This window comes from Prunus avium, chromosome 8, assembly GCF_965620075.1.
Source record: "Prunus avium chromosome 8, drPruAviu1.hap1.1, whole genome shotgun sequence".
NCBI classification, from domain to species: Eukaryota; Viridiplantae; Streptophyta; class Magnoliopsida; order Rosales; family Rosaceae; genus Prunus; species Prunus avium.
In genome coordinates this window covers 21,700,922-21,727,941 of record NC_142291.1, presented here as the reverse complement: position 1 = coordinate 21,727,941, position 27,020 = coordinate 21,700,922, and positions in this window count along the sequence as shown.

The following is a 27,020-nucleotide window of genomic DNA, read 5'->3' as shown; positions in this document are numbered from 1 at the left end:
TGTTGCCCATGTTTGGGGCTCGATCCGAAATCAATAGGTGTGAGAAATTGGACAATTCAAGGTCAACGGCAGTTCGTTCCTAATTGGAGTGGTTGGTGTATTCCATACTTCTAGCGATTGGATTTCACTCAAAACTCACCAAAGGACTCCTCCCACCATATTATGATGTTGCCCAAGTTTTGGGCTCAATCTGAAATCAATAGGTGTTCGAAATTGGACAATTCAAGTTCAACGGCAGTTCGTTCCTCACGGGAGTGGTTGGTGTATTCCATACCTCTAGCGATTGGATTTCACTCAAAACTCACCAAATGACTCCTCCCACCATATTATGATGTTGGCCAAGTTTTGGGATCGATCCGAAATCAATAGGTGCGAGAAATTGGACACTTCAAGTTCAACGGCAATTCGTTCCTAATGGGAGTGGTTGGTGTATTCCATACTTCTAGCGATTGGATTTCACTCAAAACTAACCAAATGACTCCTCCCACCATATTATTATGTTGCCCAAGTTTTGGGCTCGATCCGAAATCAATAGGTGTGAGAAATTGGACAATTCAAGTTCAACGGCAGTTCGTTCCTAATTGGAGTGGTTGGTGTATTCCATACTTCTAGCGATTGGATTTCACTCAAAACTCACCAAAGGACTCCTCCCACCATATTATGATGTTGCCCAAGTTTTGGGCTCGATCCGAAATCAATAGGTGTTCCAAATTGGACAATTCATGTTCAACGGCAGTTCGTTCCTAATTGGAGTGGATGGTGTATTCCATACTTCTAGCGATTGGATTTCACTCAAAACTCACCAAATGACTCCTCCCACCATATTATGATGTTGCCCAAGTTTGGGGTTCAGTCCGAAAACAATAGGTGTGAGAAATTGGACAATTCAAGTTCAACGGCAGTTCGTTCCTAATTGGAGTGGTTGGTGTATTCCATACTTCTAGCGATTGGATTTCACTGAAAACTCACCAAAGGACTCCTCCCACCATATTATGATGTTGCCCAAGTTTTCGGCTCGATCCGATCTCCAAATGAATCCTCCCACCATATTATGATGTTGCCCAAGTTTTGGGCTCGATCCGAAATCAATAGGTGTTCGAAATTGGACAATTCAAGTTCAACGGCAGTTTGTTCCTAATTGGAGTGGTTGGTGTATTCCATACTTCTAGCTATTGGATTTCACTGAAAACTCACCAAAGGACTCCTCCCACCATATTATGATGTTGCCCAAGTTTTCGGCTCGATCCGATCTCCATAGGTGTTCGAAATTGGACAATTCAAGTTCAACGGCAGTTCGTTCCTAATTGGAGTGGTTGGTGTATTCCATACTTGTAGCGATTGGATTTCACTCAAAACTCACCAAATGACTCCTCCCACCATATTATGATGTTGCCCGAATTTCGGGCTCGATCCGAAATCAATAGGTGTGAGAAATTGGACAATTCAAGTTCAACGGCAGTTCGTTCCTAATTGGAGTGGTTGGTGTATTCCATACTTCTAGCGATTGGATTTCACTCAAAACTCACCAAATGACCCCTCCCACCGTATTATGATGTTGCCCAAGTTTTGGGCTCGATCCGAAATCAGTAGGTGTTCCAAATTGGTCAATTCAAGTTCAACGGCAGTTCGTTCCTAATTGGAGTGGTTGGTGTATTCCATACTTCTAGCGATTGGATTTCACTCAAAACTCACCCAATGACTCCTCCCACCATATTATGATGTTGCCCAAGTTTGGGGCTCGATCCGAAATCAATAGGTGTGAGAAATTGGACAATTCAAGTTCAACGGCAGTTCGTTCCTAATTGGAGTGGTTGGTGTATTCTGTACTTCTAGCGATTGGATTTCACTCAAAACTAACCAAATGACTCCTCCCACGATATTATGATATTGCCCATGTTTTGGGCTCGATCCGAAGTCAATAGGTATGAGAAATTGGCCAATTCGACTTCAACGGCAGTTCGTTCCTAATTGGAGTGGTTGGTGTATTCCATACTTCTAGCGATTGGATTTCTCTCAAAACTCACCAAATGACTCCTCCCACCATATTATGATGTTGCCCAAGTTTGGGGCTCGATCCAAAATCAATAGGTGTGAGAAATTGGACAATTCAAGTTCAACTACAGTTCGTTCCTAATGGGAGTGGTTGGTGTATTCCACACTTCTAGCGATTGGATTTCACTCAAAACTCACCAAACGACTCCTCCCACCATATTATGATTTTGCCCAAGTTTTGGGCTCAATCTGAAATCAATAGGTGTTCGAAATTGGACAATTCAAGTTCAACGGCAGTTCGTTCCTAATTGGAGTGGTTGGTGTATACCGTACTTCTAGCGATTGGATTTCACTCAAAACTAACCAAATGACTCCTCCCACCATATTATGATGTTGCCCAAGTTTTGGGCTCGGTCCGAAATCAATGGGTGTGAGAAATTGGACAATTCAAGTTCAACGGCAGTTCGTTCCTAATTGGAGTGGTTCGTGTATTCCATACTTTTAGCGATTGGATTTCACTCAAGACTCAACAAATGACTCCTCCCACCATATTACGATGTTGCCCAAGTTTGGGGCTCTATCCAAAATCAATAGGTGTGAGAAATTGGACAATTCCACTTCAACGGCAGTTCGTTCGTAATTGGAGTGGTTGGTGTATTCCATACTTGTAGCGATTGGATTGCACTCAAAACTCACCAAACGACTCCTCCCACCATATTATGATGTTGTCCAAGTTTTGGGCTCGATCCGAAATCAATTGGTGTTCGAAATTGGACAATTGAAGTTCAACGGCAGTTCGTTCCTAGTTGGAGTGGTTGGTGTATTCCATACTTCTAGCGATTGGATTTCACTCAAAACTCACCAAATGACTCCTCCCACCATATTATGATGTTGCCCAAGTTTTGGGCTCGATCCGAAATCAATAGGTGTTCCAAATTGGACAATTCAAGTTCAACGGCAGTTCGTTCCAAATTGGAGTGGTTGGTGTATTCCATACTTCTAGCGATTGGATTTCACTCAAAACTCACCAAATGACTCCTCCCACCATATTATGATGTTGCCCAAGTTTGGGGCTCGATCCGAAATCAATAGGTGTGAGAAATTGGACAATTCAAGTTCAACGGCAGTTCGTTCCTAATTGGAGTGGTTGGTGTATTCCATACTTCTAGCGATTGGATTTCACTCAAAACTCACCAAATGACTCCTCCCACCATATTATGATGTTGCCCGAATTTTGGGCTCGATCCGAAATCAGTAGGTGTGAGAAATTGGACAATTCAAGTTCAACGGCAGTTCGTTCCTAATTGGAGTGGTTGGTGTATTCCATACTTCTAGCGATTGGATTTCACTCAAAACTCACCCAATGACTCCTCCCACCATATTATGATGTTGCCCAAGTTTTGGGCTCGATACGAAATCAATAGGTGTGAGAAATTGGACAATTCAAGTTCAACGGCAGTTCGTTCCTAATTGGAGGGGTTGGTGTATTCCATACTTCTAGCGATTGGATTTCACTCAAAACTCACCAAATGACTCCTCCCACCATATTATGATGTTGCCCAAGTTTGGGGCTCGGTCCGAAATCAATAGGTGTGAGAAATTGGACAATTCAAGTTCAACGGCAGTTCGTTCCTAATTGGAGTGGCTGGTGTATTCCATACTTCTAGCAATTGGATTTCACTCAAAACTCACCAAATGACTCCTCCCACCAAATTATGATGTTGCCCAAGTTTTGGGCTCGATCCGAAATCAATAGGTGTGAGAAATTGGACTATTCATGTTCAACGGCAGTTTGTTCCTAATTGGAGTGGTTGGTGTATTCTACACTTTGAGCGATTGGATTTCACTCAAAACTCACCAAATGACTCCTCCCACCATATTATGATGTTGCCCAAGTTTTGGGCCCGATCCGAAATCAATAGGTGTGAGAAATTTGACAATTCAAATTCAACGGCAGTTCGTTCCTAATTGGAGGGGTTGGTGTATTCCATACTTCTAACGATTGGATTCCACTCAACACTCACCAAATGACTCCTCCCACCATATTTTGATGTTGCCCAAGTTTGGGGCTCGATCCGAAATCAATAGGTGTTCCAAATTGGACAATTCAAGTTCAACGGCAGTTCGTTCCTAATTGGAGTGGTTGGTGTATTCCATACTTCTAGCGATTGGATTTCACTCAAAACTCACGAAATGACTCCTCCCACCATATTATGATGTTGCCCAAGTTTTGGGCTCCGTCCGAAATCAATAGGTGTTCGAAATTGGACAATTCAAGTTCAACGGCAGTTCGTTCCTAATTTGAGTGGTTGGTGTATTCCATACTTCTAGCGATTGGATTTCACTCAGAACTCACCAAATGAATCCTCCCACCATATTATGATATTGCACAAGTTTGGGGTTCGATCCGAAATCAATAGGTGTGAGAAATTGGACAATTCAAGTTCAACGACAGTTCGTTCCTAATGGGAGTGGTTGGTGTATTCCATACTTCTAGCGATTGGATTTCACTAAAAACTCACCAAATGACTCCTCCCAACATATTATGATGCTGCCCAAGTTTTGGGCTCGATCCGAAATCAATAGGAGTGAGAAATTGGACAATTCAAGTTCAACGGCAGTTCGTTACTAATTGGAGTGGTTGGTGTATTCCACACTTCTAGCGATTGGATTTCACTCAAAACTCACCAAACGACTCCTCCCACCATATTATGATGTTGTCCAAGTTTTGGGCTCGATCCGAAATCAATAGGTGTTCGAAATTGGACAATTCAAGTTCAACGGCAGTTCGTTCCTAATTGGAGTGGTTGGTGTATACCGTACTTCTAGCGATTGGATTTCACTCAAAACTAACCAAATGACTCCTCCCACCATATTATGATGTTGCCCAAGTTTTGGGCTCGATCCGAAATTAATAGGTGTTCCAAATTGGACAATTCAAGTTCAACGGCAGTTCGTTCCAAATTGGAGTGGTTGGTGTATTCCATACTTCTAGCGATTGGATTTCACTCAAAACTCACCAAATGACTCCTCCCACCATATTATGATGTTGCCCAAGTTTGGGGCTCGATCCGAAATCAATAGGTGTGAGAAATTGGACAATTCAAGTTCAACGGCAGTTCGTTCCTAATTGGTGTGGTTGGTGTATTCCATACTTCTAGCGATTGGTTTTCACCCAAAACAAACCAAACGACTCCTACCACCATATTAATATGTTGTCCAAGTTTTGGGCTCGATCCGAAATCACTAGGTGTGAGAAATTGGACAATTCAAGTTCAGCGGCAGTTCGTTCCTAATTGGAGTGGTTGGTGTATTCCATACTTCTAGCGATTGGATTTCACTCAAAACTCACCAAATGACTCCTCCCACCATATTATGATGTTGCCCAAGTTTGGGGCTCGGTCCGAAATCAATAGGTGTGAGAAATTGGACAATTCAAGTTCAACGGCAGTTCGTTCCTAATTGGAGGGGTTGGTGTATTCCATACTTCTAACGATTTGATTCCACTCAACACTCACCAAATGACTCCTCCCACCATATTTTGATGTTGCCCAAGTTTGGGGCTCGATCCGAAATCAATAGGTGTTCCAAATTGGACAATTCAAGTTCAACGGCAGTTCGTTCCTAATTGGAGTGGTTGGTGTATTCCATACTTCTAGCAATTGGATTTCACTCAAAACTCACCAAATGACTCCTCCCACCATATTATAATGTTGCCCAAGTTTTGGGCTCGATCCGAAATCAATAGGTGTTCCAAATTGGACAATTCAAGTTCAACGGCAGTTCGTTCCTAATTGGAGTGGTTGGTGTATTCCATACTTCTAGCGATTGGATTTCACTCAAAACTCACCAAATGACTCCTCCCACCATATTATGATGTTGCCCAAGTTTGGGGCTCGATCCGAAATCACTATGTGTGAGAAATTGGACAATTCATGTTCAACGGCAGTTCGTTCCTAATTGGAGAGGTTGGGGTATTCCATACTTCTAGCAATTGGATTGCACTCAAAACTCACCAAACGACTCCTCCCACCATATTATGATGTTGTCCAAGTTTTGGGCTCGATCCGAAATCAATAGGTGTTCGAAATTGGACAATTCAAGTTCAACGACAGTTCGTTTCTAATTGGAGTGGTTGGGGTATTCCATACTTCTAGCGATTGGATTTCACTCAAAACTCACCAAATGACTCCTCCCACCATATTATGATGTTGCCCAAGTTTTGGGCTCGATCCCAAATCAATAGGTGTGAGAAATTGGACAATTCAAGTTCAACGGCAGTTCGTTCCTAATTGGAGTGGTTGGTGTATTCCATACTTCTAGCGATTGGATTTCACTCAAAAATCACCAAATGACTCCTCCCACCATATTATGATGTTGCCCAAGTTTTCGGCTCGATCCGAAATCAATAGGTGTTCCAAATTGGACAATTCAAGTTCAACGGCAGTTCGTTCCTAATTGGAGTGGTTGGTGTATTCCATACTTCTAGCGATTGGATTTCACTCAAAACTCACCAAATGACTCCTCCCACCATATTATGATGTTGCCCAAGTTTTGGGCTCGATCCGAAATCAATAGGTGTTCCAAATTGGACAATTCAAGTTCAACGGCAGTTCGTTCCTAATTGGAGTGGTTGGTGTATTCCGCACTTCGAGCGATTGGATTTCACTCAAAACTCACCAAATGACTCCTCCCACCATATTATGATGTTGCCCAAGTTTGGGGCTCGGTCCGAAATCAATAGGTGTGAGAAATTGGACAATTCAAGTTCAACGGCAGTTCGTTCCTAATTGGAGGGGTTGGTGTATTCCATACTTCTAACGATTGGATTCCACTCAACACTCACCAAATGACTCCTCCCACCATATTTTGATGTTGCCCAAGTTTGGGGCTCGATCCGAAATCAATAGGTGTTCCAAATTGGACAATTCAAGTTCAACGGCAGTTCGTTCCTAATTGGAGTGGTTGGTGTATTCCATACTTCTAGCGATTGGATTTCACTCAAAACTCACCAAATGACTCCTCCCACCGTATTATGATGTTGCCCAAGTTTTGGGCTCGATCCGAAATCAATAGGTGTTCGAAATTGGACATTTCAAGTTCAACGGCAGTTCGTTCCTAATTGGAGTGGTTGGTGTATTCCATACTTCGAGCGATTGGATTTTACTGAAAACTCACCAAATGACTCCTCCCACGATATTACGATGTTGCCCAAGTTTTGGGCTCGATCCGAAATCAATAGGTGTTCCAAATTGGACAATTCAAGTTCAACAGCAGTTCGTTCCTAATTGGAGTGGTTGGTGTATTCCATACTTCTAGCGATTGGATTTCACTCAAAACTCACCAAATGACTCCTCCCACTATATTATGATGTTGCCCAAGTTTGGGGCTCGATCCGAAATCACTAGGTTTGAGAAATTGGACAATTAAAGTTCAATGGCAGTTCGTTCCTAATTGGAGTGGTTGGTGTATTCCATACTTCTAGCAATTGGATTGCACTCAAAACTCACCAAAGGACTCCTCCCACCATATTATGATGTTGTCCAAGTTTTGGGCTCGATCCGAAATCAATAGGTGTTCGAAATTGGACAATTCAAGTTCAACAGCAGTTCGTTTCTAATTGGAGTGGTTGGAGTATTCCATTCTTCTAGCGATTGGATTCCATTGAAAACTCACCAAATGACTCCTCCCACCATGTTATGATGTTGCCCAAGTTTTGGGCACGATCCAAAATCAATAGGTATTCCAAATTGGACAATTCAAGTTCAACGGCAGTTCGTTACTAATTGGAGTGGTTGGTGTATTCCATACTTCTGGCGATTGGATTTCACTCAAAACTCACCAAATGACTCATCCCACCATATTATGAGGTTGCCCAAGTTTTGGGCTCGATCCGAAACCAATAGGTGTGAGAAATTGGACAATTCAAGTTCAACGGCAGTTCGTTCGTAAATGGAGTGGTTGGTGTATTCCATACTTCTAGCGATTGGATTTCACTCAAAACTCACCAAATGACCCTTCCCTCCATATTATGATGTTGCCCAAGTTTTGGGCTCGATCCGAAATCAATAGGTGTGAGAAATTGGACAATTCAACTTCAACGGCAGTTCGTTCCTAATTAAAGTGGTTGGTGTATTACATACTTCTAGCGATTGGATTTCACTCAAAACTCACCAAATGACTCCTCCCACCATATTATGATGTTGCCCAAGTTTTGGGCTCGATCCGAAATCAATAGGTGTGAGAAATTGGACAATTCAAGTTCAACGGCAGTTCGTTCCTAATTGGTGTGGTTGGTGTATTCCACACTTCTTGCGGTTGGATTTCATTCAAAACTCACCAAATGACGCCTCCCACCATATTATGATGTTGCCCAAGTTTTGGGCTCGATCCGAAATCAATAGGTGTGAGAAATTGGACAATTCAAGTTCAACGGCAGTTCGCTCCTAATTGGACTGGTTGGTGTACTCCATACTTCTAGCGATTGGATTTCACTCAAAACTCCCCAAATGACTCCTCCCACCATATTATGATGTTGCCCAAGTTTTGGGCTCGATCCAAAATCAATAGGTGTTCCAAATTGGACAATTCAAGTTCAACGGCAGTTCGTTCCTAATTGGAGTGCTTGGTGTATTCCATACTTCTAGCGATTGGATTTCACTCAAAACTCACCAAATGACTCCTCCCACTATATTATGATGTTGCCCAAGTTTGGGGCTCGATCCGAAATCACTAGGTTTGAGAAATTGGACAATTAAAGTTCAATGGCAGTTCGTTCCTAATTGGAGTGGTTGGTGTATTCCATACTTCTAGCAATTGGATTGCACTCAAAACTCACCAAAGGACTCCTCCCACCATATTATGATGTTGTCCAAGTTTTGGGCTCGATCCGAAATCAATAGGTGTTCGAAATTGGACAATTCAAGTTCAACAGCAGTTCGTTCCTAATTGGAGTGGTTGGTGTATTCCATACTTCTAGCGATTGGATTTCACCCAAATTTCACCAAATGACTCCTCCCACCATATTATCGTGTTGCCCATGTTTGGGGCTCGATCCGAAATCAATAGGTGTGAGAAATTGGACAATTCAAGTTCAACGGCAGTTCGTTCCTAATTGGAGTGGTTGGTGTATTCCATACTTCTAGTGATTGGATTTCACTCAAAACTCAACAAATGACTCCTCGCACCATATTATGATGTTGCCCAAGTTTTGGGCTCGATCCGAAATCAATAGGTGTGAGAAATTGGACAATTCAAGTTCAACGGCAGTTCGTTCCTAATTAAAGTGGTTGGTGTATTACATACTTCTAGCGATTGGATTTCACTCAAAACTCACCAAATGATTCTTCCCACCATATTATGATGTTGCCCAAGTTTTGGGCTCGATCCGAAATCAATGGGTGTGAGAAATTGGTCAATTTAATTTCAACGACAGTTCGTTCCTGATTGGAGTGGTTGGTGTATTCCATACTTCTAGCGATTGGATTTCACTCAAAACTCACCAAATGACTCCTCCCACCATATTATGATGTTGCCCAAGTTTTGGGCTCGATCCGAAATCAATAGGTGTTCCAAATTGGACAATTCAAGTTCAACGGCAGTTCGTTCCTAATTGGAGTGGTTGGTGTATTCCATACTTCTAGCGATTGGATTTCACTCAAAACTCAGCAAATGACTCCTCCCACCATATTATGATGTTGCCCAAGTTTTGGGCTCGATCCGAAATCAATAGGTGTGAAAAATTGGTCAATTTAATTTCAACGACAGTTCGTTCCTAACTGGAGTGGTTGGTGTATTCCATACTTCTAGCGATTGGATTTCACTCAAAACTCACCAAATGACTCCTCCCACCATGTTATGTTGTTGCCCAAGTTTTGGGCTCAATCCGAAATCAATAGGTATTCCAAATTGGAGAATTCAAGTTCAACGGCAGTACGTTCCTAATTGGAGTGGTTGGTGAATTCCATACTTCTAGCGATTGGATTTCACTCAAAACTCACCAAATGACTCCTCCCACCATATTATGATGTTGCCCAAGTTTTGGGCTCGATCCGAAATCAATAGGTGTTCGAAATTGGACAATTCAAGTTCAACGGCAGTTCGTTCCTAATTGGAGTGGTTGGTGTATTCCATACTTCTAGCGATTGGATTTCACTCAAAACTCACTAAATGGCTCCTCCCACCATATTATGATGTTGCCCAAGTTTTGGGCTCGATTCGAAATCAATACGTGTGAGAAAGTGGACAATTTAAGTTCAACGGCAGTTCGTTCCTAATTGGAGTGGTTGGTGTATTCCATACTTCTAGCGATTCGGATTTCACTCAAAACTCACCAAATGACTCCCACCATATTATGATGTTGCCCAAGTTTTGGGTTTGATCCGAAATCAATACGTGCGAGAAATTGGACAATTTAAGTTCAACGGCAGTTCGTTCCTAATTGGAGTGGTCGGTGTATTCCACACTTCTAACGATTGGATTTCACTCAAAACTCACCAAATGACTCCTCCCACCATCTTATGATGTTGCCCAAGTTTTGGGCTCGATCCGAAATCAATAGGTGTGAGAAATTGGACAATTTAATTTCAACGACAGTTCGTTCCTAATTGGAGTGGTTGGTGTATTCCATACTTCTAGCGATTGGATTTCACTCAAAACTCACCAAATGACTCCTCCCACCATATTATGATGTTGCCCAAGTTTTGGGCTCGATCCGAAATCAATAGGTGTTCCAAATTGGACAATTCAAGTTCAACGGCAGTTCGTTCCTAATTGGAGTGGTTGGTGTATTCCATACTTCTAGCGATTGGATTTCACTCAAAACTCACCAAATGACTCCTCCCACCATATTATGATGTTGCCCAAGTTTTGGGCTCGATCCGAAATCAATAGGTGTTCGAAATTGGACAATTCAAGTTCAACGGCAGTTCGTTCCTAATTGGAGTGGTTGGTGTATTCCATACTTCTAGCGATTGGATTTCACTCAAAACTCATGAAATGATGCCTCCCACCATATTATGATGTTGCCCAAGTTTTGGGCTCGATCCGAAATCAATAGGTGTGAGAAATTGGACGATTCAAGTTCAACGGCAGTTCGTTCCTAATTGGAGTGGTTGGTGTATTCCATACTTCTAGCGATTGGATTTTACTCAAACCTCCCCAAATGACTCCTCCCACCATATTATGATGTTGCCCAAGTTTTGGGCTCGATCCGAAATCAATAGGTGTGAGGAATTGGACAATTCAAGTTCAACGGCAGTTCGTTCCTAATTGGAGTGCTTGGTGTATTCCATACTTCTAGCGATTGGATTTTCCTCAAAACTCACCAAATGACTCCTCCCACCATATTATGATGTTGCCCAAGTTTTGGGCTCGATCCGAAATCAATAGGTGTGAGAAATTGGAGAATTCAAGTTCAACGGCAGTTCGTTCCTAATTGGAGTGGTTGGTGTATTACATACTTCTAGCGATTGGATTTCACTCAAAACTCACCAAATGACTCCTCCCACCATATTATGATGTTGCCCAAGTTTTGGGCTCGATCCGAAATCAATAGGTGTGAGAAATTGGTCAATTTAATTTCAACGACAGTTCGTTCCTAATTGGAGTGGTTGGTGTATTCCATACTTCTAGCGATTGGATTTCACTCAAAACTCACCAAATGACTCCTCCCACCATATTATGTTGTTGCCCAAGTTTTGGGCTCGATCCGAAATCAATAGGTATTCCAAATTGGACAATTCAAGTTCAACGGCAGTACGTGCCTAATTGGAGTGGTTGGTGTATTCCATACTTCTAGCGATTGGATTTCACTCAAAACTCACCAAATGACTCCTCCCACCATATTATGATGTTGCCCAAGTTTTGGGCTCGATCCGAAATCAATAGGTGTTCGAAATTGGACAATTCAAGTTCAACGGCAGTTCGTTACTAATTGGAGTGGTTGGTGTATTCCATACTTCTAGTGATTGGATTTCACTCAAAACTCAACAAATGACTCCTCCCACCATATTATGATGTTGCCCAAGTTTTGGGCTCGATCCGAAATCAGTAGGTGTTCCAAATTGGACAATTCAAGTTCAACTGCAGTTCGTTCCTAATTGGAGTGGTTGGTGTATTCTGTACTTCTAGCGATTGGATTTCACTCAAAACTCACTAAATGGCTCCTCCCACCATATTATGATGTTGCCCAAGTTTTGGGCTCGATTCGAAATCAATACGTGTGAGACAGTGGACAATTTAAGTTCAACGGCAGTTCGTTCCTAATTGGAGTGGTTGGTGTATTCCATACTTCTAGCGATTGGATTTCACTCAAAACTCACCAAATGACTCCCACCATATTATGATGTTACCCAAGTTTTGGGCTCGATCCGAAATCAATACGTGTGAGAAATTGGACAATTTAAGTTCAACGGCAGTTCGTTCCTAATTGGAGTGGTTGGTGTATTCCATACTTCTAGCGATTGGATTTCACTCAAAACTCACCAAATGACTCCTCCCACCATATTATGATGTTGCCCAAGTTTTGGGCTCGATCCGAAATCAATAGTTGTTCCAAATTGGACAATTCAAGTTCAACTGCAGTTCGTTCCTAATTGGAGTGGTTGGTGTATTCCATACTTCTAGTGATTGGATTTCACTCAAAACTCAATAATGACTCCTCCCACCATATTATGATGTTGCCCAAGTTTTGGGCTCGATCCGAAATCAGTAGGTGTTCCAAATTGGACAATTCAAGTTCAACGGCAGTTCGTTCCTAATTGGAGTGGTTGGTGTATTCTGTACTTCTAGCGATTGGATTTCACTCAAAACTCACCAAATGACTCCTCCCACCATACTATGATGTTGCCCAAGTTTTGGGCTCGATCTGAAATCAATAGTTGTGAGAAATTGGACAATTCAAGTTCAATGGCAGTTCGTTCCTAATTAGAGTGGTTGGTGTATTCCATACTTCTAGCGATTGGATTTCACTCAAAACTCACTAAATGACTCCTCCCACCATATTATGATGTTGCCCAAGTTTTGGTCTCGATCCGAAATCAATAGGTGTTCCAAATTGGACAATTCAAGTTCAACGGCAGTTCGTTCCTAATTGGAGTGGTTGGTGTATTCCATACTTCTACCGATTGGATTTCACTCAAAACTCACCAAATGACTCCTCCCACCATATTGTGATGTTGCCCATGTTTTGGGCTCGATCCGAAATCTATAGGTGTTCCAAATTGGACAATCAAGTTCTACAGCAGTTCGTTCCTAATTGGAGTGGTTGGTGTATTCGATACTTCTAGCGATTGGATTTCATTCAAAACTCACCAAATGACTCCTCCCACCATATTATGATGTTGCCCAAGTTTTGGGCTCGATCCGAAATCAATAGGTGTGAGAAATTGGACAATTCAAGTTCAACGGCAGTTCGTTCCTAATTGGAGTGGTTGGTGTATTCCATACTTCTAGCGATTGGATTTCACTCAAAACTCACCAAATGACTCCTCCCACCATATTATGTTGTTGCCCAAGTTTTGGGCTCGATCCGAAATCAATAGTTGTTCCAAATTGGACAATTCAAGTTCAACTGCAGTTCGTTCCTAATTGGAGTGGTTGGTGTATTCCATACTTCTAGTGATTGGATTTCACTCAAAACTCAATAATGACTCCTCCCACCAGATTATGATGTTGCCCAAGTTTTGGGCTCGATCTGATATCAGTAGGTGTTCCAAATTGGACAATTCAAGTTCAACGGCAGTTCGTTCCTAATTGGAGTGGTTGGTGTATTCTGTACTTCTAGCGATTGGATTTCACTCAAAACTCACCAAATGACTCCTCCCACCATACTATGATGTTGCCCAAGTTTTGGGCTCGATCTGAAATCAACAGGTGTGAGAAATTGGACAATTCAAGTTCAACGGCAGTTCGTTCCTAATTAGAGTGGTTGGTGTATTCCATACTTCTAGCGATTGGATTTCACTCAAAACTCACCAAATGACTCCTTCCACCATATTATGATGTTGCCCAAGTTTTGGGCCCGATCCGAAATCAATAGGTTTTCCAAATTGGACAATTCAAGTTCAACGGCATTTCGTTCCTAATTGTAGTGGTTGGTGTATTCCATACTTCTAGCGATTGGATTTCACTCAAAACCCACTAAATGACTCCTCCCAACATATTATGATGTTGCCCAAGTTTTGGGCTCGATCCGAAATCAATAGGTGTTCCAAATTGGACAATTCAAGTTCAACGGCAGTTCGTTCCTAATTGCAGTGGTTGGTGTATTCCATACTTCTAGCGATTGGATTTCACTCAAAACTCACTAAATGACTCCTCCCACCATATTATGATGTTGCCCAAGTTTTGGGCTCGATCCGAAATCAAAAGGTGTTCCAAATTGGACAATTCAGGCTCAACGGCAGTTCGTTCCTAATTGGAGTGGTTGGTGTATTCCATACTTCTAGTGATTGGATTTCACTCAAAACTCAATAATGACTCCTCCCACCATATTATGATGTTGCCCAAGTTTTGGGCTCGATCCGAAATCAAAAGGTGTTCCAAATTGGACAATTCAGGCTCAACGGCAGTTCGTTCCTAATTGGAGTGGTTGGTGTATTCCATACTTCTAGCGATTGGATTTCACTCAAAACTCACCAAATGACTCCTCCCACCATATTATGTTGTTGCCCAAGTTTTGGGCTCTATCCGAAATCAATGGGTGTTCCAAATTGGACAATTCAAGTTCAACGGCAGTTCGTTCCTAATTGGAGTGGTTGGTGTATTCCATACTTCTAGCGATTGGATTTCACTCAAAACCCACCAAATGACTCCTCCCACCATATTATGATGTTACCCAAGTTTTGGGCTCGATCCGAAATCAATGGGTGTTCCAAATTGGACAATTCAAGTTCAACGGCAGTTCGTTCCTAATTGGAGTGGTTGGTGTATTCCATACTTCTAGCGATTGGATTTCACTCAAAACTCACCAAATGACTCCTCCCACCATATTATGATGTTGCCCAAGTTTTGGGCTCGATCCGAACTCAATAGGTGTGAGAAATTGGACAATTCAAGTTCAATGGCAGTTCTTTCCTAATTGGCGTGGTTGGTGTATTCCATACTTCTAGTGATTGGATTTCACTCAACACTCACCAAATGACTCCTCCCACCATATTATGATGTTACCCAAGTTTTGGGCTCGATCCGAAATCAATAGGTGTTCCAAATTGGACAATTCACGTTCAACGGCAGTTCGTTCCAAATTGGAGTGGTTGGTGTATTCCATACTTCTAGCGATTGGATTTCACTCAAAACTCACCAAATGACTCCCCCCCACCACACTATGATGTTGCCCAAGTTTTGGGCTCGATCAGAAATCAATAGGTGTGAGAAATTGGACAATTCAAGTTCAACGGCAGTTCGTTCCTAATTGGAGTGGTTGGTGTATTCCATACTTCTAGCGATTGGATTTCACTCAAAACTCACAAATGACCCCCCCCCCCCCCACCATATTATGATGTTGCCAAAGTTTTGGGCTCGAACCGAACTCGATAGGTGTGAGAAATTGGACAATTCAAGTTCAACCGCAGTTCGTTCCTAATTGGAGTGGTTGGTGTATTCCATACTTCTAGCGATTGGATTTCACTCAAAACTCACCAAATGACTCCTCCCACCATATTATGATATTGCCCAAGTTTTGGGCTCGATCCGAAATCAATAGGTGTTCCAAATTGGACAATTCAAGTTCAACGGCAGTTCGTCCGTAACTGGAGTGGTTGGTGTATTCCACACTTTTAGCGATTGGATTTTACTCAAAACTCACCAAATGACTCCCCACACCATATTATGATGTTGCCCAAGTTTTGGGCTCGATCCGAAATCAATAGGGGTTAGAAATTGGTAAATTCAATTTCAACGACAGTTCGTTCCTAATTGGAGTCGTTGGGGTATTCCATACTTCTAGCGATTGGATTTCACTCAAAACTCTCCAAATGACTCCTCCCAACATATTATGATGTTGCCCAAGTTTTGTGCTCGATCCGAAATCAATAGCTGTTCCAAATTGGACAATTCAAGTTCAACTACAGTTCGTTCCTAATTGGAGTGGTTGGTGTATTCCATACTTCTAGCGATTGGATTTCACTCAAAACTCACCAAATGACTCCTCCCACCATATTATGATGTTGCCCAAGTTTTGGGCTCGATCCGAACTCAGTAGGTGTGAGAAATTGGACAATTCAAGTTCAACGGCAGTTCTTTCCTAATTGGAGTGGTTGGTGTATTCCATACTTCTAGTGATTGGATTTCACTGAAAACTCACCAAATGACTCCTCCCACCATATTATGATGTTACAAAAGTTTTGGGCTCGATCCGAAATCAATAGGTGTTCCAAATTGGACAATTCAAGTTCAACGGCAGTTCGTTCCTAATTGGAGTGGTTGGTGTATTCCATACTTCTAGCGATTGGATTTCACTCAAAACTCACCAAATGACTCCTCCCACCATATTATGATGTTGCCCAAGTTTTGGGCTCGATCCGAACACAATAGTTGTGAGATATTGGACAATTCAAGTTCAATGGCAGTTCTTTCCTAATTGGAGTGGTTGGTGTATTCCACACTTCGAGTGATTGGATTTCATTCAAAACTCACCAAATGACTCCTCCCACCATATTATGATGTTACCCAAGTTTTGGGCTCGATCCGAAATCAATAGGTGTTCCAAATTGGACAATTCAAGTTCAACGGCAGTTCGTTCCTAATTGGAGTGGTTGGTGTATTCCATACTTCTAGCGATTGAATTTGACTCAAAACTCACCAAATGACTCCCCCACCATATTATGATGTTGCCCAAGTTTTGGGCTCGATCCGAAATCAATAGGTGTTCCAAATTGGACAATTCAAGTTCAACTGCAGTTCGTTCGTAATTGGAGTGGTTGGTGTATTCCATACTTCTAGCGGTTGGATTTCACTCAAAACTAACCAAATGACTCCTCCCACCATATTATGATGTTGCCCAAGTTTTGGGGTCGATCCGACATCAATAGGTTTTCCAAGTTGGACAATTCAAGTTCAACGGCATTTCGTTCCTAATTGTTGTGGTTGGTGTATTCCATACTTCTAGAGATTGGATTTCACTCAAAACTAACCAAATGACTCCTCCCACCATATTATGATGTTGCCCAAGTTTTGGGCTCGATCCGACATCATTAGGTTTTCCAAGTTGGACAATTCAAGTTCAACGGCATTTCGTTCCTAATTGTAGTGGTTGGTGTATTCCATACTTCTAGCGATTGGATTTGACTCAAAACTCACCAAATGACTCCTCCCACCATATTATGACGTTACCCAAGTTTTGGGCTCGATCCGAAATCAATAGGTTTTCCAAGTTGGACAATTCAAGTTCAACGGCATTTCGTTCCTAATTGTAGTGGTTGGTGTATTCCATACTTCTAGAGATTGGATTTCACTCAAAACTCACCAAATGACTCATCCCACCATATTATGATGTTGCCCAAGTTTTGGGCTCGATCCGAAATCAATAGGTGTTCCAAATTTGACAATTCAAGTTCAACGACAGTTCGTTCCGAATTGGAGTGGTTGGTGTATTCCATACTTCTAGCGGTTGGATTTCACTCAAAACTAACCAAATGACTCCTCCCACCATATTATGATGTTGCCCAAGTATTGGGCTCGATCCGACATCAATAGGTGTTCCAAATTGGACAATCAAGTTCAACAGCAGTTCGTTCCTAATTGGAGTGGTTGGTGTATTCCATACTTCTAGCGATTGGATTTCACTCCAAACTTACCAAATGACTCCTCCCACCATATTATGATGTTGCCCATGTTTTGGGCTCGATCCGAAATCAATAGGTGCGCGAAATTGGACAATTCAAGTTCAACGGCAGTTCGTTCCTAATTGGAGTGGTTGGTGTATTCCATACTTCTAGCGATTGGATTTCACTCAAAACTCATCAAATGACTCCTCCCACCATATTATGATGTTGCCCAAGTTTTGGGCTCGATCCGAAATCAATAGGTGTTCCAAATTGGACAATTCAAGTTCAACGGCGGTTCGTTCCAAATTGGAGTGGTTGGTGTATTCCATACTTCTAGCGATTGGATTTCACTCAAAACTCACCAAATGACTCCTCCCACCATATTATGATGTTGCCCAAGTTTTGGGCTCCATCCGAAATCAATAGGTGTTGCAAATTGGACAATTCAAGTTCAACGGCAGTTCGTTCCTAATTGGAGTGGTTGGTGTATTCCATACTTCTAGCGATTGGATTTCACTCAAAACTCACCAAATGATTCCTCCCACCATATTATGAAGTTGCCCAAGTTTTGGGCTCGATCCGAAATCAATAGGTGTTCCAAATTGGACAATTCAAGTTCAATGGCAGTTCATTCCTAATTGGAGTGGTTGGTGTATTCCATACTTCTAGAGATTGGATTTCACTCAAAACTCACCAAATGACTTTTCCCACCATATTATGATGTTGCCCAAGTTTGGGGCTCAATCCGAAATCAATTGGTGTGAGAAATTGAACAATTCAAATTCAACGGCAGTTCGTTCCTAATTGGAGTGGTTGGTGTATTCCATACTTCTAGCAATTGGATTTCACTCAAAACTCACCAAACGACTCCTCCCACCATATTATGATGTTGCCCAAGTTTTGGGCTCGATCCGAAATCAATAGGTGTTCCAAATTGGACAATTCAAGTTCAACGGCAGTTCGTTCCTAATTGGAGTGGTTGCTGTATTCCATACTTCTAGCTATTGGATTTCACTCAAAACTCACCAAATGACTCTTCCCACCATGTTATGATGTTGCCCAAGTTTGGGGCTCGATCCGAAATCAATTGGTGGGAGAAATTGGACAATTCAAGTTCAACGGCAGTTCGTTCCTAATTGGAGTGGTTGGTGTATTCCATACTTCTAGCGATTGGATTTCACTCAAAACTCGCCAAATGACTCCTCCCACCATATTATGATGTTGCCCAAGTTTTGGGCTCGATCCGAAATCAATAGGTGTTCCAAATTGGACAATTCAAGTTCAACGGCAGTTCGTTCCTAATTGGAGTGGTTGTTGTATTCCATACTTCTAGCGATTGGATTTCACTCCAAACTTACCAAATGACTCCTCCCACCATATTATGATGTTGCCCAAGTTTTGGGCTCGATCCGAAATCAATAGGTGCGCGAAATTGGACAATTCAAGTTCAACGGCAGTTCGTTCCTAATTGGAGTGGTTGGTGTATTCCATACTTCTAGCGATTGGATTTCACTCAAAACTCACCAAATGACTCCTCCCACCATATTATGATGTTGCCCAAGTTTTGGGCACGATCCGAAATCAATAGGTGTTCGAAATTGGACAATTCAAGTTCAACGGCAGTTCATTCCTAATTGGAGTGGTTGGTGTATTCCATACTTCTAGCGATTGGATTTCACTCAAAACTCACCAAATGACTCCTCCCACGATAATATGATGTTGCCCAAGTTTTGGGCTCGATCCGAAATCATTAGGTGTTCGAAATTGGGAAATTCAATTCCAACGGCAGTTCGTTCCTAATTGGAGTGGTTGGTGTATTCCATACTTCTAGCGATGGGATTTCACTCAAAACTCACCAAATGACTCCTCCCACCATATTCTGATGTTGCCCAAGTTTTGGGCTCGATCCGAAATCAATAGGTGTTCCAAATTGGACAATTCAAGTTCAACGGCAGTACGTTCCTAATTGGAGTGGTTGGTGTATTCCATACTTCTAGCGATTGGATTTCACTCAAAACTCACCAAATGACTCCTCCCACCATATTATGATGTTGCCCAAGTTTTGGGCTCGATCCGAAATCAATAGGTGTTCCAAATTGGACAATTCAAGTTCAACGGCAGTTCGTTCCTAACTGGAGTGGTTGGTGTATTCCATACTTCTAGCGATTGGATTTCACTCCAAACTTACCAAATGACTCCTCCCACCATATTATGATGTTGCCCATGTTTTGGGCTCGATCCGAAATCAATAGGTGCGCGAAATTGGACAATTCAAGTTCAACGGCAGTTCGTTCCTAATTGGAGTGGTTGGTGTATTCCATACTTCTAGCGATTGGATTTCACTCAAAACTCACCAAATGATTCCTCCCACCATATTATGATGTTGCCCATGTTTTGGGCTCGATCCGAAATCAATAGGTGCGCGAAATTGGACAATTCAAGTTCAACGGCAGTTCGTTCCTAATTGGAGTGGTTGGTGTATTCCATACTTCTAGCGATTGGATTTCACTTAAAACTCATCAAATGACTCCTCCCACCATATTATGATGTTGCCCAAGTTTTGGGCTCGATCCAAAATGAATAGGTGTTCCAAATTGGACAATTCAAGTTCAACGGCGGTTCGTTCCAAATTGGAATGGTTGGTGTATTCCATACTTCTAGCGATTGGATTTCACTCAAAACTCACCAAACGACTCCTCCCACCATATTATGATGTTGCCCAAGTTTTGGGCTCCATCCGAAATCAATAGGTGTTGCAAATTGGACAATTCAAGTTCAACGGCAGTTCGTTCCTAATTGGAGTGGTTGGTGTATTCCATACTTCTAGCGATTGGATTTCACTCAAAACTCACTAAATGACTCCTCCCACCATATTATGAAGTTGCCCAAGTTTTGGGCTCTATCCGAAATCAATAGGTGTTCCAAATTGGACAATTCAAGTTCAACGGCAGTTCGTTCCTAACTGGAGTGGTTGGTGTATTCCATACTTCTAGCGATTGGATTTCACTCCAAACTTACCAAATGACTCCTCCCACCATATTATGATGTTGCCCAAGTTTTGGGCTCGATCCGAAATCAATAGGTGCGCGAAATTGGACAATTGAAGTTCAACGGCAGTTCGTTCCTAATTGGAGTGGTTGCTGTATTCCATACTTCTAGCTATTGGATTTCACTCAAAACTCACCAAATGACTTTTCCCACCATATTATGATGTTGCCCAAGTTTGGGGCTCAATCCGAAATCAATTGGTGTGAGAAATTGAACAATTCAAATTCAACGGCAGTTCGTTCCAAATTGGAGTGGTTGGTGTATTCCATACTTCTAGCGATTGGATTTCACTCAAAACTCACCAAATGACTCCTCCCACCATATTATGATGTTGCCCAAGTTTTGGGCTCGATCCGAAATCAATAGGTGTTCCAAATTGGACAATTCAAGTTCAACGGCAGTTCGTTCCTAATTGGAGTGGTTGCTGTATTCCATACTTCTAGCTATTGGATTTCACTCCAAACTTACCAAATGACTCCTCCCACCATATTATGATGTTGCCCATGTTTTGGGCTCGATCCGAAATCAATAGGTGCGCGAAATTGGACAATTCAAGTTCAACGGCAGTTCGTTCCTAATTGGAGTGGTTGGTGTATTCCATACTTCTAGCGATTGGATTTCACTCAAAACTCATCAAATGACTCCTCCCACCATATTATGATGTTGCCCAAGTTTTGGGCTCGATCCGAAATCAATAGGTGTTCCAAATTGGACAATTCAAGTTCAACGGCGGTTCGTTCCAAATTGGAGTGGTTGGTGTATTCCATACTTCTAGCGATTGGATTTCACTCAAAACTCACTAAATGACTCCTCCCACCATATTATGAAGTTGCCCAAGTTTTGGGCTCTATCCGAAATCAATAGGTGTTCCAAATTGGACAATTCAAGGTCAACGGCAGTTCGTTCCTAATTGGAGTGGTTGGTGTATTCCATACTTCTAGCGATTGGATTTCACTCAAAACTCATCAAATGACTCCTCCCACCATATTATGATGTTGCCCAAGTTTTGGGCTCGATCCGAAATCAATAGGTGTTCCAAATTGGACAATTCAAGTTCAACGGCGGTTCGTTCCAAATTGGAGTGGTTGGTGTATTCCATACTTCTAGGGATTGGATTTCACTTAAAACTCACCAAATGACTCCTCCCACCATATTATGATGTTGCCCAAGTTTTGGGCTCGATCCGAAATCAATAGGTGCGCGAAATTGGACAATTCAAGTTCAACGGCAGTTCGTTCCTAATTGGAGTGGTTGGTGTATTCCATACTTCTAGAGATTGGATTTCACTCAAAACTCACTAAATGACTCCTCCCACCATATTATGAAGTTGCCCAAGTTTTGGGCTCTATCCGAAATCAATAGGTGTTCCAAATTGGACAATTCAAGTTCAACGGCAGTTCGTTCCTAATTGGAGTGGTTGGTGTATTCTATACTTCTAGCGATTGGATTTCACTCAAAACTCATCAAATGACTCCTCCCACCATATTATGATGTTGCCCAAGTTTTGGGCTCGATCCGAAATCAATAGGTGTTCCAAATTGGACAATTCAAGTTCAACGGCGGTTCGTTCCAAATTGGAGTGGTTGGTGTATTCCATACTTCTAGCGATTGGATTTCACTCAAAACTCACTAAATGACTCCTCCCACCATATTATGAAGTTGCCCAAGTTTTGGGCTCTATCCGAAATCAATAGGTGTTCCAAATTGGACAATTCAAGTTCAACGGCAGTTCGTTCCTAACTGGAGTGGTTGGTGTATTCCATACTTCTAGCGATTGGATTTCACTCCAAACTCACCAAATGACTCCTCCCACCATATTATGATGTTGCCCAAGTTTTGGGCTCGATCCGAAATCAATAGGTGCGCGAAATTGGACAATTCAAGTTCAACGGCAGTTCGTTCCTAATTGGAGTGGTTGGTGTATTCCATACTTCTAGAGATTGGATTTCACTCAAAACTCACTAAATGACTCCTCCCACCATATTATGAAGTTGCCCAAGTTTTGGGCTCTATCCGAAATCAATAGGTGTTCCAAATTGGACAATTCAAGTTCAACGGCAGTTCGTTCCTAATTGGAGTGGTTGGTGTATTCCATACTTCTAGCGATTGGATTTCACTCAAAACTCATCAAATGACTCCTCCCACCATATTATGATGTTGCCCAAGTTTTGGGCTCGATCCGAAATCAATAGGTGTTCCAAATTGGACAATTCAAGTTCAACGGCGGTTCGTTCCAAATTGGAGTGGTTGGTGTATTCCATACTTCTAGCGATTGGATTTCACTCAAAACTCACTAAATGACTCCTCCCACCATATTATGAAGTTGCCCAAGTTTTGGGCTCTATCCGAAATCAATAGGTGTTCCAAATTGGACAATTCAAGTTCAACGGCAGTTCGTTCCTAATTGGAGTGGTTGGTGTATTCCATACTTCTAGCGATTGGATTTCACTCAAAAATCATCAAATGACTCCTCCCACCATATTATGATGTTGCCCAAGTTTTGGGCTCGATCCGAAATCAATAGGTGTTCCAAATTGGACAATTGAAGTTCAACGGCAGTTCGTTCCTAACTGGAGTGGTTGGTGTATTCCATACTTCTAGCGATTGGATTTCACTCCAAACTTACCAAATGACTCCTCCCACCATATTATGATGTTGCCCAAGTTTTGGGCTCGATCCGAAATCAATAGGTGCGCGAAATTGGACAATTCAAGTTCAACGGCAGTTCGTTCCTAATTGGAGTGGTTGGTGTATTCCATACTTCTAGAGATTGGATTTCACTCAAAACTCACTAAATGACTCCTCCCACCATATTATGAAGTTGCCCAAGTTTTGGGCTCTATCCGAAATCAATAGGTGTTCCAAATTGGACAATTCAAGTTCAACGGCAGTTCGTTCCTAATTGGAGTGGTTGGTGTATTCCATACTTCTAGCGATTGGATTTCACTCAAAACTCATCAAATGACTCCTCCCACCATATTATGATGTTGCCCAAGTTTTGGGCTCGATCCGAAATCAATAGGTGTTCCAAATTGGACAATTCAAGTTCAACGGCGGTTCGTTCCAAATTGGAGTGGTTGGTGTATTCCATACTTCTAGGGATTGGATTTCACTTAAAACTCACCAAATGACTCCTCCCACCATATTATGATGTTGCCCAAGTTTTGGGCTCGATCCGAAATCAATAGGTGCGAGAAATTGGACAATTCAAGTTCAACGGCAGTTCGTTCCTAATTGAAGTGGTTGGTGTATTCCATACTTCTAGCGATTGGATTTCACTCAAAACTCACCAAATGATTCCTCCCACCATATTATGAAGTTGCCCAAGTTTTGGGCTCTATCCGAAATCAATAGGTGTTCCAAATTGGACAATTCAAGTTCAACGGCAGTTCGTTCTTAATTGGAGTGGTTGGTGTATTCCGTACTTCTAGCGATTGGATTTCACTCAAAACTCATCAAATGACTCCTCCCACCATATTATGATGTTGCCCAAGTTTTGGGCTCGATCCGAAATAAATAGGTGTTCCAAATTGGACAATTCAAGTTCAACGGCGGTTCGTTCCAAATTGGAGTGGTTGGTGTATTCCATACTTCTAGCGATTGGATTTCACTCAAAACTCACCAAATGACTCCTCCCACCATATTATGATGTTGCCCAAGTTTTGGGCTCGATCCGAAATCAATAGGTGTTGCAAATTGGACAATTCAAGTTCAACGGCAGTTCGTTCCTAATTGGAGTGGTTGGTGTATTCCATACTTCTGGCGATTGGATTTCACTCAAAACTCACCAAATGATTCCTCCCACCATATTATGAAGTTGCCCAAGTTTTGGGCTCGATCCGAAATCAATAGGTGTTCCAAATTGGACAATTCAAGTTCAACGGCAGTTCGTTTCTAATTGGAGTGGTTGGTGTATTCCACACTTCTAGCGATTGGATTTCACTCAAAACTCACCAAATGACTCTTCCCACCATATTATGATGTTGCCCAAGTTTGGGGCTCAATCCGAAATCAATTGGTGCGAGAAATTGGACAATTCAAGTTCAACGGCAGTTCGTTCCTAATTGGAGTGGTTGGTGTATTCCATACTTCTAACGATTGGATTTCACTCCAAACTGACCAAATGACCCCTCCCACCATATTATGATGTTGCCCAAGTTTTGGGCTCGATCCGAAATCAATAGGTGTTCCAAATTGGACAATTCAAGTTCAACGGCAGTTCGTTCCTAATTGGAGTGGTTGTTGTATTCCATACTTCTAGCAATTGGATTTCACTCCAAACTTACCAAATGACTCCTCCCACCATATTATGATGTTGCCCAAGTTTTGGGCTCGATCCGAAATCAATAGGTGCGCGAAATTGGACAATTCAAGTTCAACGGCAGTTCGTTCCTAATTGGAGTGGTTGGTGTATTCCATACTTCTAGCGATTGGATTTCACTCAAAACTCACTAAATGACTCCTCCCACCATATTATGATGTTGCCCAAGTTTTGGTCACGATCCGAAATCAATAGGTGTTGGAAATTGGACAATTCAAGTTCAACGGCAGTTCGTTCCTAATTGGAGTGGTTGGTGTATTCCATACTTCTAGCGATTGGATTTCACTCAAAACTCACCGAATGACTCCTCCCACCATATTATGATGTTGCCCATGTTTTGGGCTCGATCCGAAATCAATAGGTGTTCCAAATTTGACAATTCAAGTTCAACGGCAGTTCGTTCCTAATTGGAGTGGTTGGTGTATTCCATACTTCTAGCGATTGGATTTCACTCAAAACTCACCAAATGACTCCTCCCACCATATTATGATGTTTCCCAAGTTTTGGGCTCGATCCGAAATCAATTGGTATTCCAAGTTGGACAATTCAAGTTCAACGGCAGTTCGTTCCTAAATGCAGTGGTTGGTGTATTCCATACTTCTCGCGATTGGATTTCACTCAAAACTCACCAAATGAGTCCTCCCACCATATTATGATGTTGCCCAAGTTTTGATCTCGATCCGAAATCAATTGGTATTCCAAGTTGGACAATTCAAGTTCAACGGCAGTTCGTTCCTAAATGCAGTGGTTGGTGTATTCCATACTTCTCGCGATTGGATTTCACTCAAAACTCACCAAATGAGTCCTCCCACCATATTATGATGTTGCCCAAGTTTTGGTCTCGATCCGAAATCAATTGGTATTCCAAGTTGGACAATTCAAGTTCAACGGCAGTTCGTTCCTAAATGCAGTGGTTGGTGTATTCCATACTTCTCGCGATTGGATTTCACTCAAAACTGACCAAATGACTCCTCCCGTCAGATTATGATGTTGCCCAAGTTTTGGTCTCGATCCGAAATCAATTGGTATTCCAAGTTGGACAATTCAAGTTCAACGGCAGTTCGTTCCTAAATGCAGTGGTTGGTGTATTCCATACTTCTCGCGATTGGATTTCACTCAAAACTCACCAAATGAGTCCTCCCACCATATTATGATGTTGCCCAAGTTTTGGTCTCGATCCGAAATCAATTGGTATTCCAAGTTGGACAATTCAAGTTCAACGGCAGTTCGTTCCTAAATGCAGTGGTTGGTGTATTCCATACTTCTCGCGATTGGATTTCACTCAAAACTCACCAAATGAGTCCTCCCACCATATTATGATGTTGCCCAAGTTTTGGTCTCGATCCGAAATCAATTGGTATTCCAAGTTGGACAATTCAAGTTCAACGGCAGTTCGTTCCTAATTGGAGTGGTTGGTGTATTCCATACTTCTAGCGATTGGATTTCACTCAAAACTCACCAAACGACTCCTCCCATCATATTATGATGTTGCCCAAGTTTTGGTCTCGATCCGAAAACAATAGGTGTTCCAAATTGGACAATTCAAGTTCAACGGCAGTTCGTTCCTAAATGCAGTGGTTGGTGTATTCCATACTTCTAGCGATTGGATTTCACTCAAACCTCACCAAATGACACCTCCCACCATATTATGATGTTGCCCAAGTTTTGGGCTCGATCCGAAATCAATAGGTGCGAGAAATTGGACAATTCAAGTTCAACGGCAGTTCGTTCCTAATTGGAGTGGTTGGTGTATTCCATACTTCTAGCGATTGGATTTCACTCAGAACTCACCAAATGACTCCTCCCAACATATTATGAAGTTGCCCAAGTTTTGGGCTCGATCCGAAATCAATAGGTGTTTGATATTGGACAATTCAAGTTCAACGGCAGTT